Here is a 14,632-nt window from a genome sequence, read left to right as displayed (position 1 = left end):
TTAACGTTAAACATCAGCAGCCAATTGTATAAACGTGGATAAGTCTTAACCAGCGGTTATCTTTTGGTTATCTCCCTGGTTTGGTCAAGTTATCCGAAAACCAATTGTATAAATTAAGTTATCCTAACCAGCGCGTGGTTCGGCTAACTTTTGGACAAAATTTAACCGACCTCTGGGAGTATGGTTAACTGACTTATCTAAAACAAAGATGGTGGACCAGACACAAAAAAACCTCTATTCCCAACTTATTTCGACGATTCTACAGACACATGGACTCTACCTAAATAGAAAACAAATGTTTTAACATCGATATTTATGATAGTCATGAATTTAGAGGTAAGAAAAAATCAATTTCTTATTTGTGACCCAATTTATGCATTAAACTTATCCACGGAACCTTGAAGCAAAAACACTGACAACAAGCTGCATTTTGAGAACGATATTTACCTTGTTATTGTGTGCATATTATTCCATAATCTTAATCAAGTCACGACTCTGGGTCGAGACCAACAATTGCTTGCAGGTCTCGCCCTTACTGTGTACTGGCTAAGGTCACAAATCCGAACACCTTTAGAGGTATTTCACAAATATCATGGAGAGTTTTTGTTGTACTAAGTTAAAATTGCGTATGAAACATCTTTGGTCAATGTGACAACATCTGTAAAAGTATAGATCCACGATTTCATCAATTTTATGTCGAAAATCGTTCATTTTATGGACAGTAAATCACCCTTAAATTTATGCTATGGAGGGCACAAATACCGAACACGAGCAAAGCGAAAATGCATGGTCATACAATTATAATTAATAAGTATGCTATGTTAATAAACACTTAGCTATAAAGTTATTTATTGTTCCGATGATTTTCAAAACATGCAATTCAAATGTAAAGCGTGATTTCTATTTATAAATATTTTGAGTGTAGGTAAACATATCTGCAAAACCTGAAGATGCGCAAGCGCCCTTTGACGTCATTCCCCCATGTGCTATAGTTTGATCTTCAAGCATTTCAACATTGAATGGCATTTATTTAGAAAAAATCTTAACAAAACATGATGAAACTTCGCAAGTGTGACCAAGGCAAGCCTCTGTAATGATCTAGATCATCGAATATTCGATCACGGTAAACAAACGCGTGTTTTAGCCGGTGTTCGAGACTTGTGCCCTGTTCGGAAATGTACCGTCAACCAGTATAGATATATCCACGCTTTAAACATATTTTGTTTCATTTGCACATATTTACAATCAAAATAAACCGCGTGTAAACATTGAGAAAAGTTGACAGCAATGACGTCATTTTCAAGAAATCTTACCTATTCTGAAGTCTAAATCTACAACGTTCTCTTAATACACCCTGGTAGAGGCACCCAGGAGGATAATTGCTACTGTTCAATAGTATGTAATTATATTATTGAAAACACATAAAGAAGTGGCGGGTGTGTGTGTGTGTGTGTGTGCGTGCGTGCGTGCGTGCGTGTGTGCGTGCGTGCGTGCGTGCGCGCGTGTGTGACATAAATGAGTAAATGTAAGCATAATTGTGATTTGAGACCTTAGTGTATCCTTCAAATAAAATGTCATAGATAAAAAGATAGATAATTTATTTATCTCATATTGTATATAATACATTTATGTTTCAGTTGAGTGGTTTTACCAGTCAAAGTCGGAAGAACCAGTGTTGATAAGTTCTACACATGTCTGCTACAGTAGGGAATGGGACCAACACCAGATCTAATACATCGAGAGCAGTGAGGATATACATAGCATTATCAGGTTAGTTTGTTAACAAAACTATATTGTGAAATTGAAAACATATTCCAAAACATATACACATGTAGCAGTATACTCAGTATAGTCATTTGAATGAAAGAAAATATATATATATTTATATATAATAATTGGCTTCTTCATCAACCTTAACTTATGACAATTAACTTAAATATCATATATTAAAGTGAGAGCAATACTTTATAGGAATTATTAAGAATGCCTACCCTACCACATGGTATGGGTAGGATGTTGAATATCTGTTTGTCTGTCTGACTACCTGATGTCAAACTGTCTTGAATACTCCACTTAAGGGAAATGGGAACATTTTAAATGGAGTTTTACAGGAACATTCAAATGTTAAGCATGGATTTTATACTTCAGCTTTATTGCTTATTAAATAGTTTAAAATTGAGCATTGGAGTATTTAATATAGAGACCAAATTGCATTATGTTGCATTAAAATCATGTTTTGACATTTAAGTTCTTGTCACTTATATAGATTAGTTTTTCGTGGTGTTTTGAAGGGGTTTTCCCTTCATTGGCAAAACTATCATTCATCTACCTTTAAAATGTGTTCAAATGCCTATAAAACGCACATACATGATTGTTATGATTTAAAAAAATTTTTTTACTATTCTTCAGATTGTAGCCACTGGATGATCAAATTCATCTGACAGACACCTGTTTTAGGAAACACCACAAAGTGGAACTTAAAAGTTTATGAGAGGAATGGAAAATGTTTCAAATTGATGCTCCCAGCGGGCTTAATTGTCAACGTCCTATCTTGTATGGACAAGATTTAATAATAAATGTTTATTGTTAATTTATATATTAATCATCAGATTTGGGGGTTTTTGGATATTTTTCTTACAATTCAAATTATCATACTAATGGGTAGTACCAACAGTGTAATATAAAAGAAATAATAAATACCACTTGTCATGTTAAAACAATGTTTAGTTTGATTATTGTTTTTAGGAATGCACCAAAAAAGTCATTTTATATTTAAATTTCACTATTAATACTTTTCTTTGTAAACTATTCATTTGACAGTAAATGGCTGGATTGGAAAATAAACAATAGTAATAGACATTTTTATATATTGACACAGGACTGCATTTACTGTAAAAATGGTTTTAATAAAGAACATTTTGTCTAAATGATATATGGTTGGTTTAAACAAAATTCTTATAACAAATAGGATAAAATAAATACAATATTGCTAGAGTGTGGTTTTATTGACTTGTTATTTTAATAAATTTGCATGTCTCTTCAACACTAATATTATAGATTTGATTTATAATAAATACATGAGTATGTTGTTACACACTGACTTTGAATTTATTTACATAGTTTCATTAAAATAAAGACAAGAAATTATATTCCATGTCTGTTGATTTTGTGGTCCTGGTAAGTGGAAATGGAATCATGCAATGGTTTATATGAGGCCATATACAGAATAAAGTATTAATAATATTATGCTGAGAGGGTTACAATGTAAACTAATAATTTCTCTGTATTGATACTGATACCAAAAGTCACCTATAATATAACTGTGTTTAAAATTGAATAATAATACCTATATATTATTACAGTCAGAGCTACTAATTTAAATAACATATAAAACTAAACGTTTTAATGTCAACTTTGAATAACATATAAAACTAAACGTTTTAATGTCAACATATAAAAGACATGATAAATATATTAAATTAGTATCAAAAGGAACTCTTTTGATTTTTTCAAGGACAAAGTTGAAACTGACTATACATTCATTAGATGGCATCTTCCTCAAAAAACTGGCACTTGAAAGGACGAAGCCATTGCATTTTAATGAAAGTGATACTTTTTATTTCGGGTTAGCAAATACAATTTGTTGGCAGCTGGTATTCCCTTAAAACTTGTTACGGTATATTGAAGAAGATTATATGAATGATGTTTGCATGCTCATGCATTTTTAGTTGCTGCAATATCAACCATATTGTGCAAAGTAAAAGTTCAACACCCCTGTTTCCGGAATGAGCTAATCCATTGAGATGGTGCATGTGTAATATTTATCAAACTATTTTTGACAGAAGGAGCGTATACATTGTTGACATTTTTTTTCCAGATATTTGGTTGAACATTTACCATTTTAATATGCTGGGCAGATTTAATGAAGTTTGTCTGCCGCTGCACAGAACTCTATAAAGAGGAAATATGCACTTGAAACAGGTAAATGCGATTTCATTAAATTGGTACCACTGTACCATGATATACTAGATTTTCATTTGTCATTTTCATTTTCAAAGGTACACCATAAGCCCTATATATTGGTGTATATTAAAATAATAGGTACATGTTTACGCTACTTAATGGATATTGGATGTGTAATGGATTTGATGGGTATTTGTTTCATTAAAATTCAACAACCTTTTCGTAATGTCGTGGTATATGCCAAAAAAGTACATGATGTTTACAGAAAAATGCGGTAAACATGCACTGACCGGAACCTTGTTTACCAGTGCATTGTGGGTATTATTATGAAGTTTTGGTTACTAGGATAAAGTTGTCCAAGTTGGTTAACTTTAACCAGCGGTTAAATCTAACCAACTTTTATACAACTGGCTGCTAAAGAATGAATTAATGAAATTAGGATATAATTTGTAATGCTTTTAATTGAAAATGCGGAAGTAATAGCATAAGTAAAAACTATCCGTCGCAGATTCTGGAATTCTAGGACAAATTATCTGATTCTAAACACCGACAATATTGATGAAATTACTTTTTGGGACTAGATTTTTCTTAACATGTAATAATGAAGCGAAAATACAAGGTAAAAAACTAATGATACCATTTCAATTGACGAATATATTTGTAGATTAATTTAATATACTGTAGTTCGTTCATGAGCATGATGGTAAAAAAGCCTGACTTCACTTAGAACTGTGGCATAGTAGACCATACCTGTCAAATCACATGAAAAAATAAAATCGGCTTCTCAAATCGACAAACGACTGACATATTAAATTTCATTATGCAAAATGCCGTAGCAACACTGAAGAAAGTCGAGGCACCATTTTTAGCACTGCCTCGTCCAAAGTATAAAACCCTAAAGGAGAAATTATGTTTGATGTTAGTGTACACATGTTTACTCTCTTTGTCGCCCAATTAACAATACTTCGAGACGTTTTGGCAGTTTTTGTGACTTTTTTTCTCCGCAACCATCAGTTCGTATTAAATGTCTTATATTACAAATCAATGTGTGCCTGTCCAGTCAAATTTGTATTCAATCAGTTATGTCTTCAGGTTTTCTTACAAACAAATTAGTATCCTTTAATAAAATTATGTTGATGATAAATGATGATAAATTGTGAAGAATAGCATAGATGTTTCTCTTTTGTTGTTAAAAGTGCTTGAATATATATTTCAAAAGAACATTTTAAGAATACGCAAGGTTAGAACATAATCAATAAAAAACGGATTTTCTGAGGTAATACATGAAAGATAAACAAGAGAGATATGCACAGAAGGAAATAAATCTCGACAGAATTGAGAAGGATGATTATAAGCTTATACTGTGCCTCGATTCTTTCACTTTTTCAAGCTGCTTGTAATGGTGAAAATTTTGTTATTATTTGTAAACATTCGTTATAATTTTATGGATGAAGTGAAAGGTGAATGACAAATGAAGTAAGTGGCAAAATGCGTTAGAGGTGTTGAAGAAGCCAAACAGTGAGAAACGTGCAAAAGCAGGAAGATGGGACAGGGCATGGATAGGTCAGGTCTCTTGTAAAATCTGGTTTGTTATTATTTATCTTAAGGAGATCAAAAGCGTTTAATTTGGCGAATGTAGTACTGAACGTGATTGAATATCGTTGAGTAGGTCAGGTCCGTGTGGCATAGGCCTAATAGCAGACAGTTATATGCTCGAATAGGTGATGCCTTAGTGCATGCTTAAGGGGACAAGTGAAGAAGAAGCGGTAGGTGTCCTCAATTTCACCACATTGGCAATTTGGGCTATTCATAATGCTTTTGCAGAAAAAGTGCTCACTTATAGTACTACAATGCATCCACAGCCTTGCATGTGTGACACTCAATTTGCGTTCACTCTTATAGCAAAAATGAGGAACTCATTGTTTATTCTTGCTAGGGTTGTACTTGAAGGAGGGCAGGGATGTAGAAGAACGAACAGTTTCTGGAGGTGCCTTCCATGAGAATATTGTGGTTTGCAGAAATGAATTCGATAACAACTGAGTTTTACAAGAAATGGTACGAAGGTTACCTGAATTCCGAAGATTATTAGAGATTGTATCATTTGCAAAACTACGTATGGGTGATATTATTTCTGAACGATATCATTAATAGAGACAAGAAAAACGAAAGGGTACAAGAGTGAACTCTTGCGGAAGTCCGGCATATATTGAAACCGTATATGACATAGTACCAGACAAGACGACGCTCTGTTTTCTTTCACTGTGATAATCAGTAAGCCATAATAAAAGGGAACCTGAAATACCACTTCCACGAAGCTTGGAAAGAAGACCTTCCAACCATATGCGATCAAAATCTTTTAAGATGTCACCGAGTACTGCCCTTACTTCTCTACCCTCATCTAGAGCAATATTAATGTGAAAAGCTACAGAACAAGCTCAGTAGCCAAAAGTTTAAACATAAACCCGGTTTAATGACACTGGGTAAACGCCAAAGACATAGAACATAAAAACAAAATATCACAAACAAGAAACATAGAAGGACAGCATAAAACTCCACAAACAGCACAATGCATTCATACCATATATAAAGCTAGGTATAATAATCAAGGATGATTAGGTACGGCCTTGGAACGGTCAGTAAAATGTTAATTTACTAGGGGTTTAAACCAGTTCGTATGCACAACCACACTCTTAGACAGAAAGAGTGATAGATAGATACAAGCTGATTAATGGTGGAGTCATTTGGAACAAAGCCTGACTGAAATGGAGTTGAGATGTCGTAATGACGGAAGAAGTTGAACATGTAGTTATGCAAAATTCTTTCTAGTAACTTTCTTAAAACACTCAACAGGGATATTGGACGGTAATTGCCGACCGCTTGGGGATCTGATGTCTTAAAAATCGCGCAAAAATGAGCAGGGGCATGATTTAAAGTCCAAATTAGAAATTACAAAACTACAAATTGCAACAATATTGTTAACATCTTCATCATACATTAACAACATCACTTGTCAATGTTAATCAACCAATCATGCAACACAAAACATAAATCAAAGCGCTCAAAGCGTTGAATGGCTTTCGGCCTGCAACGTTTTGTGAGTATAGTCATGTAATTGCGAAACATAATTATTAACAATCAGATTTATTGGCATATCGGCAAATTTTACAAATATAACCATAAATTATGGCCAAGACGTACAAATAACATGACAAACAGTAAACATATAACCAAACATAAATAAACTTTATATAAGTGATACAACATTAAGCAAAAATTTCTTTTGTATTTACATGATTAACATTATAATTTTACTGGTCTATATTAAAATACTCTACACGTTAAATTTCGATTTATTAAGAAGCAGCTAATTCTTGTAACTTTTCATTTCTTAGTTTTATAGCATAGAAAACAAATTTTGCAAGATTGTTAACCTGTTTACGGTTTCTATTTAACATAATGTGCTTAAATATAGCCTGAGATGGCCAACTTGACCTTATACAATATTTAATTCTTAATTCTGAGTATGCACTGCAACATAAAAGAAAGTGATATTCAGATTCTAAAAATATTTGCGTACAGAGTTTACATAACCTATCATGTCTATTTACAGGATCAAATCTACCAGTTTCTATATACAGTGAATGCGATGAAAGTCTAAATCGAAATAGTTCTTTTCTATATTTTTCGTTGGTTACAATATCTTTGTAATCTTCATGCACAAAGCTATTTTTATACATACAAAAATATTTCATCTTTGGTTGATTTGATAATGTATCATGCCACGTTTGTAAATATTGATCTCTTAATCTTTGTTTTAAGAAAGGTAAGTAATTTGTTTCTGGATTAAAGTCATTAAGTATATTTCCAAAACCGAGATTATTCAACTGCCTTTTAAGAGAGCTATAATACACATTTGCATTAGAATTTACAAACACGTTCCTATGACTTTTATACATCTGGTAAATTAATGAATGAGGGCTCCTCATTACTTTGGTCCAAAATTTTAATGATCTTTCTTTACATGTAACTGACAACGGAAAACGTCCAAGTTCACTAAAAATAGCCACATTAGATGTTTGTGATTTAACCCCTAATACAAGCTTACAAAACTTAAGATGTAGGTTATCTATTTCTTTATAACCATATACACCCCAGACTTCCGAACCATACCTGAATATGGGCAACACGAGGGAATCAAAAAGAGCTAGCTTAGTTTTAACATCAAGAGGGACTTGAAAGTAACGGAAAGTAAGCTATTATATGCTCTTAGAGCCTGCTCACTTAACTTTTTTACAGCAAAACGCATGTTGCCCGTGTTTGTAAAATTGATACCTAGATAAGTGAAATCCTCAACTATTTCGATAACTTCGTCATTGTTCATCCACTGGAAATTGCATTGACTTTTTCGTTTCTCAAAGATACATATTTTAGTTTTATTAGTATTGATTTTAAGTCCACATTTGCTAGAGTACTTATAAACCGAGTCTAGCTGATGTTGAAGACTAACAGGAGTTGTAGTAAATAATGCAATGTCATCACCAAATAGTAGCATAAATATACATGTAGATAATAAATTGATATCAGAGTCAGTCATGCTTAGTAGATCAATATTATCCTTTACATCATTAATAAATAATATAAAAAAGTTATGGCGAAAGGGACTCACCCTGTTTAACACCAAGTGATATATCAAACAATTGAGAATATGACATAGTACTTGAATCTTTTATACATGCTTTAACATTTTCATATATCAATTTTATCATTCGAATCATCTTTCAGCTAATATCAGTTTTGCATAAGTTTTATCCACAGTGCATCATGTATAACAGTATCAAAGGCTTTCTCATAATCTATAAACGCACAGTATAATTTGTTCTAACAGTTAGTATTTTTTTGAATTAACAAATGAAGTAAAAAAAAATACAATCAGCAGTACTACGACTATTTCTAAAACCAAACTGGGCCTCATTGAGGACCTCATTTGATTCACACCACTTATTTATTCTATTTTTTAAACAAAGTGAAAATATTTTAGGTAAAATATTGACAAGAGTTATTCCCCTGTAATTCGATGGGTTCAAGTGGTCACCCTTATTATAAATAGGTACAATGGCCCCTTTTGTCAAATCATCAGGATAAATTTCATTATCAAAAATAAAGTTGAATATCTTCATGAGATACGGGGAAATAAACTCTTTACAATCTATATAGAAATCAGCAACATTATTCGATAAATCACAATTTTAAATCGTTTCATCGAAGAAATCGTTCTAACAATTTCATCGACTGTAAATGCACAATCAAGTTCATCAACATTGACATTATTATAAATGCCATCGGCTTCCTCTGGGTCAAAGCTACTTGGATGAGGATTACTCGACATATTTTTAAAATGCTCTACAAAATCATCAATATTAATATCATTAGCATTAATTTAGTTGATTTTTTTTTAATTGTATTTGTATATATATTTCCAAAACTTTCTTGGATCAGTTTTACTTAACGTAGATAATGTATGTTTTTCCTTAGCGTAGTTTTGACGCTTAGCGTTAGCTTTAATGCTCCATAGTCTGTTTCTTGTAGCTAAAACAAGCATTCTATAATTATCAGTGGGTTTTACCTTATATTCTCGTTTTTTCTTATAGAAATCATTTTTGCATGATTTACATTCATCATCAAGCCAAGGAGAAGTATTAACTTTCCTTGGCCTATTAACAGAGTTTGAATTTGAAACAGTTCTACCATTAATTGCATACGATATATCAAAAAAAGTTTGGAAAAATCTTCAATGCATGTGTTTACATTTGAAACCCCATTCAACAAATTTGACAAAATTGTATAAAATGTTGTTTTGTTTTCATTTAATTTTGTGTTTAATATATCCTTATTATTGGAGTTCCAAGTAATTTTATCATATGAATGCTGTGTTTTAACACCTCTCATATTACAAAATTTGAATGTAAATTCAATAGGACAATGATCCGAAATTTCCGTTAAATCCGACACATTAAAACTATCAATCAAATTGAACATGTTATTATTTACAATAATAAAATCGACAACACTAGCGACTAAACGGTTTCTTATTAGGTTATAGCATGTAAATTTCCCACTTTCCAGCCGCCCATTAACAGTAAAAATACTATTTTCATTGCATATATTTAAAAGGTTATTTCCAAAGCCGTTAATTTGATTATCCATTTAACATCTCTTAGGTAATTTATCAAACGGTAAGTCAGTAATAGGCATATCGATGAATCGGTCAAGGTAAATAATTTCAACCAGATCCGACCTTTGTCCTATTCTACTGTTAAAATCTCCTGTAAGCATAATGTCACCTAATTGCCCGTAGTTAATTATGTCAGACGACAATTGGTCATAAAAGTCATATTCAAATAATTGTGAATTTCTATTTCTATAAACCTCCGATCCTTCTGGAGGTACATAGCAACTGCATATAGACAAATCATTCTGAGTACCAAAATAATTTTTGCAAAGTTTAAACCAAAGTATACCTTTTTCATTTTTAGAAACAAGTTTGATATGAACACAATATTTCCTTTATAACAAACTATTACACCGCCGCTGTGGCGCTTTGCTATTTTGTTATATTTTGGACGTGGACAGGAAAAACTAAGATAATTGTCAATATTAGCATTTGTCGATTTAGCTAACCACGTTTAAAAAACAATAAGATCCTCTCGGTGCTCGCTTCTTCCGGAGGCAGTAGGGTTCTTGTCCGTACGACCAGCGTCTGATTGGCGCTGATTCCATGGTCGCCTAGGGGTCAGTTCCGGTACAGGGCTAGCAGGGGGCTTATCGTGCGTATAGCGTGCCCTATCTATGAATAAGGTGTCGTATGACAAGTAGGCGTCCTTACCCTGCCTTCTGGTCTGTACTAGATACGGGAGTATTGTGCGATGCCTTTCCTGAATAACCTTATGGAACACCGACACTGTAGGCAGGCCCTCTCAGCTGTGTACGGGCTGCTTCCCTAACAGTCACTCTATCACCGTAAAAATTGAATTTGGTGACGATTGGTCGGCGTATACCCTGTTCAAACTTTCCTAAGCGGTGCGCCCGATCTATTTTAAAGTTTGAACTGCCGTTGTCTATTTTAAGTTCATTGTCACAGAATGCCAAAAAATGTTCAATGCATTTTTCCGACTTGCGGGATTCAAACGTATTTTCTTCTGCAATATTAAAACACAACAAATTGTCTCTAATTGATCTTGATTGTAAGTCTATCATGTCTTCGTTTAATTCGGCATTAGTTAGTCTGCGTTTTTTCAAGATTTTGACTTAGGGCCTCGTTATAATTATTTTGTTCACTTAAATGTTTTTCCACGGATTTGAGCTTTTGGTTTAGTTCTTCACACACTTGACTGTCATAATTTCTGTTTATTTCTAGTTCCACCATTTGCTTATTTGTTTCAACTACTTGCTTTTCAAGAGAAATAACCTTTGATTCTACTATGATTACTTTCGATGTAACGTTTTTCCCATCAGCCTCAATTTTATCGAGTTTATTTAATTTGTTCTCCATGGACTTTTGGCGAGATTCAATTTCGCCGAGCTTCGACATTATGGCGTTATAAATGCCTTGGTCTTGGGCCGTAGGCGTTGCACTGGAAGTCTGCGATGTCTGGGGGGGTGAATTGCGGCGATAAAAACTGTAAGTGCGGTGCCATGAACTGTCCATAAGGGAAGGCGGGTAGCGGGAACATGAGGCCAGGGGGAGTTGTCGGCGTAGTTGTAAGGGGTGGCGGTGACGGGTCCGACATGTCTTGCCACTTCTCTGGCTGGTCGCTGGTTGTTCCTGGAGATACCTCTTCTCTATTGCGTTTCGACTTTTTCTTAGATTTATTCGTCATGTGGGTCAAAGAGAATGGGCTGAAAAGCGACTAGAAGAGCCCCCAAGCCAGCCTTACAGGTCGTATAAGTACGTACTCGAAAGGCCTGGATTGGAGGTAAACACTATAAACGCTTAAATGCACACTTGATCGTTAGTCATTAATCACTGATTAGTCCGCTACTGATATGTTGCCTATACAGTCTTCGGTCAACTATTACTTTCAAATTGGTCAAATTGGTCAGTAATCCTATAATAATCCTATCAAGTAACCACAGTTCAATTTTCCACGATTTGATGGTTTGTATATAAAAAAGCGGGAAAATGTTTAGCTCAAAGAAGAGAAAGTATCCACAAAAACACTTTTTTTCCCAAATTGTTTTTTTATCAGAAGTCCATATTCCCCTAGCACCATATATATCCTTCTTGTATGTAAATTTTCACATCTGAGTAAGTCCTTTTATTCGCACATTAAATACAAAAAAACATCAGAGCTCGAAACACACAACTTTTACGTCAATGACCGTTACTGACCAGGGTATGCCAGCTAAACCGAATGCATCCCAACAAACAGAACAGAACAGAACAGAACAGAATATTTATTAGACTTAAGCATAACAAGCTTATCGTCATAATAACATATACAAACAACAAAGTGCATTGGAAATATCAATAAAGTCCTAATATGTTTTAGTGATGCAAATTGTTTTGTATATCCAAATGGCTTCTCTTTTTTAAACCCCAGAATGATTAAGAAATTACAAAACTAAAAACTGCAACAATATTGTTGATATTTTGACATCTTCATCATACATTAATAACATCACGTGTCAATGTCAATCAACCAATCATGCAACACAAAACATAAATCAAAGCGCTTAAAGCGTTGAATGGCTTTCGGCCTGCAACATTTAGTGAGTAAAGTCATGTAATTGCGAAACATAATTATTAACATAAACCTCTAAAGATAGTATATGCTCGCTCGTAATGTCCTTTGCGAAAACTTTTAGAGTTTAACGTTGATTCTAAATGAGATCATAAATTATAGGTCACTTTTAATGTGGAATACGCCAAATAGTCACTTAAAAAAGGTATGGAGTAATTCTCAATATCATATAAAACCTTATCTGGAGCTCTGGTTTCATAGACAATGCACTGTCAGGGATAAAGCATTAATAACTAATAAATAGTTAAATCTACTCTTCACTTCAAACTTGACTAGGCGTATTTAATCTACTACCAGGGTATGCCAGCTAAACCAAATGCATCCAAACAAAGTGTAGTTCTATGTCTTTGGGGTTTACCCAGTGCCATTTAACCGGGTTTATGTTCAAATATTTTGCTACTGAGCTTGTTTCTGTAGTTTTTCGCATAAATATTATGTTTGGGGCTTTTTTCTACAACGCCATATTCCTCTGGAATGAATCACTCACATCCTATGTATTCCCTGTACGTTTGATTTACATGTATTTTAATAATGCCCTCAAATATTCACATACTTTCTGTTTCATTCGGCATTACATAACTATGACACAAAATGTAGCAGGTCGATAGACTGTCAACGCTTTACGCGATTTAATTTGAATGGTAAAAGTGTATAATATTCATTTAGTTATGGTTATCAGGTGGTTAGTATGTACTTACACAATATTTTTTTTGCGACACACATTTTACAAACACAAATAAAAACTAACAACTCAATAAAAAAATGTCAAGTAATAGCCAATTTAGGAAATTTAAACATGGAAAATATACTTATGAACGAACTACAATCTCAAAAAAACTGATTCTAGGATGACATGAAGTACCATAATTTCATTTAAAACATTATGAATTGATATTTTACGCCTAATTTTATGAATTTATATCAATAATCGATACAAATGGCATTAAATCATTACGTATACCTATACAAATACTACCGGACTTTTTTCTTGCAATGTGTTTACTGTGTTTAAAGAATAGAGTACAATTTTCGAGCTCAACATTTTCTAATATATCTGGTTTTGTTTCATGAAACCCAATTATATCGTAACCATTTATAAACGACAATAAATCAGGATAAAATTGTTTAGATACTATTCCACAAACATTCAATGACAAAAAAAATTAGACTAAAAAATTGACCTATATTTTGACTATTATTTTATCACTATTACTTAAACAGTCATTAGATGAGCACTCCTCCGGCAGATCCTAGCCGCTAGCTGTCACCGTCTCCATGATTATCTCGTGCTCTGTGCTGTCGTCTACTTGGGGTCCGACAGGGGACTCCACACTTCTCGTCTGGTCATATTCGTCGCGGGGGCGTTTTACATAAGTCTCTTCAAGGGGTGTGTGGGGAGATCTGAATAGGGTTTTGTTTCTCACTGGGACATCATTGTCAGTAAGTGGTTCATATCTGTTGGGGGTCGTAAGGTCTAGATCCCCGCGTGCGTGACGGGGAGGGGTCGAAACGAGCCTTCGTTCCGAATCTGTCCGTTTCTGAGAGTTCTGTTGTCACTTTGGGCAAATGTTTGTTGTTGTTGCTGTCTTCGTTTCGGTCACACAAGCATATCAGATACTGGGTCATATAGTTTATTTCCCACAAACAATTTATCGCGGACTATTCAGCGGAAAGATGCTATTTTTAATGTAGCTGCTATATGACATATGACCGAGCGAGGCCAAACTTCACATGGTCCGCGTCGTGTTTTCCCTGTCTTATTTGTGTATCAGATTGCCATACAAGGGGCTAGTTGGTGGGGTACTCGGTATCAAGGCGAAACCTTTTACTAAGGTCAACGGTTGTTCGAACCTTTACTGGGGCAGGGG

The sequence above is a fragment of the Mya arenaria genome, chromosome 6 (assembly GCF_026914265.1).
Source record: "Mya arenaria isolate MELC-2E11 chromosome 6, ASM2691426v1".
NCBI classification, from domain to species: domain Eukaryota; kingdom Metazoa; phylum Mollusca; class Bivalvia; order Myida; family Myidae; genus Mya; species Mya arenaria.
Note: the sequence above shows the minus strand (reverse complement) of the source record.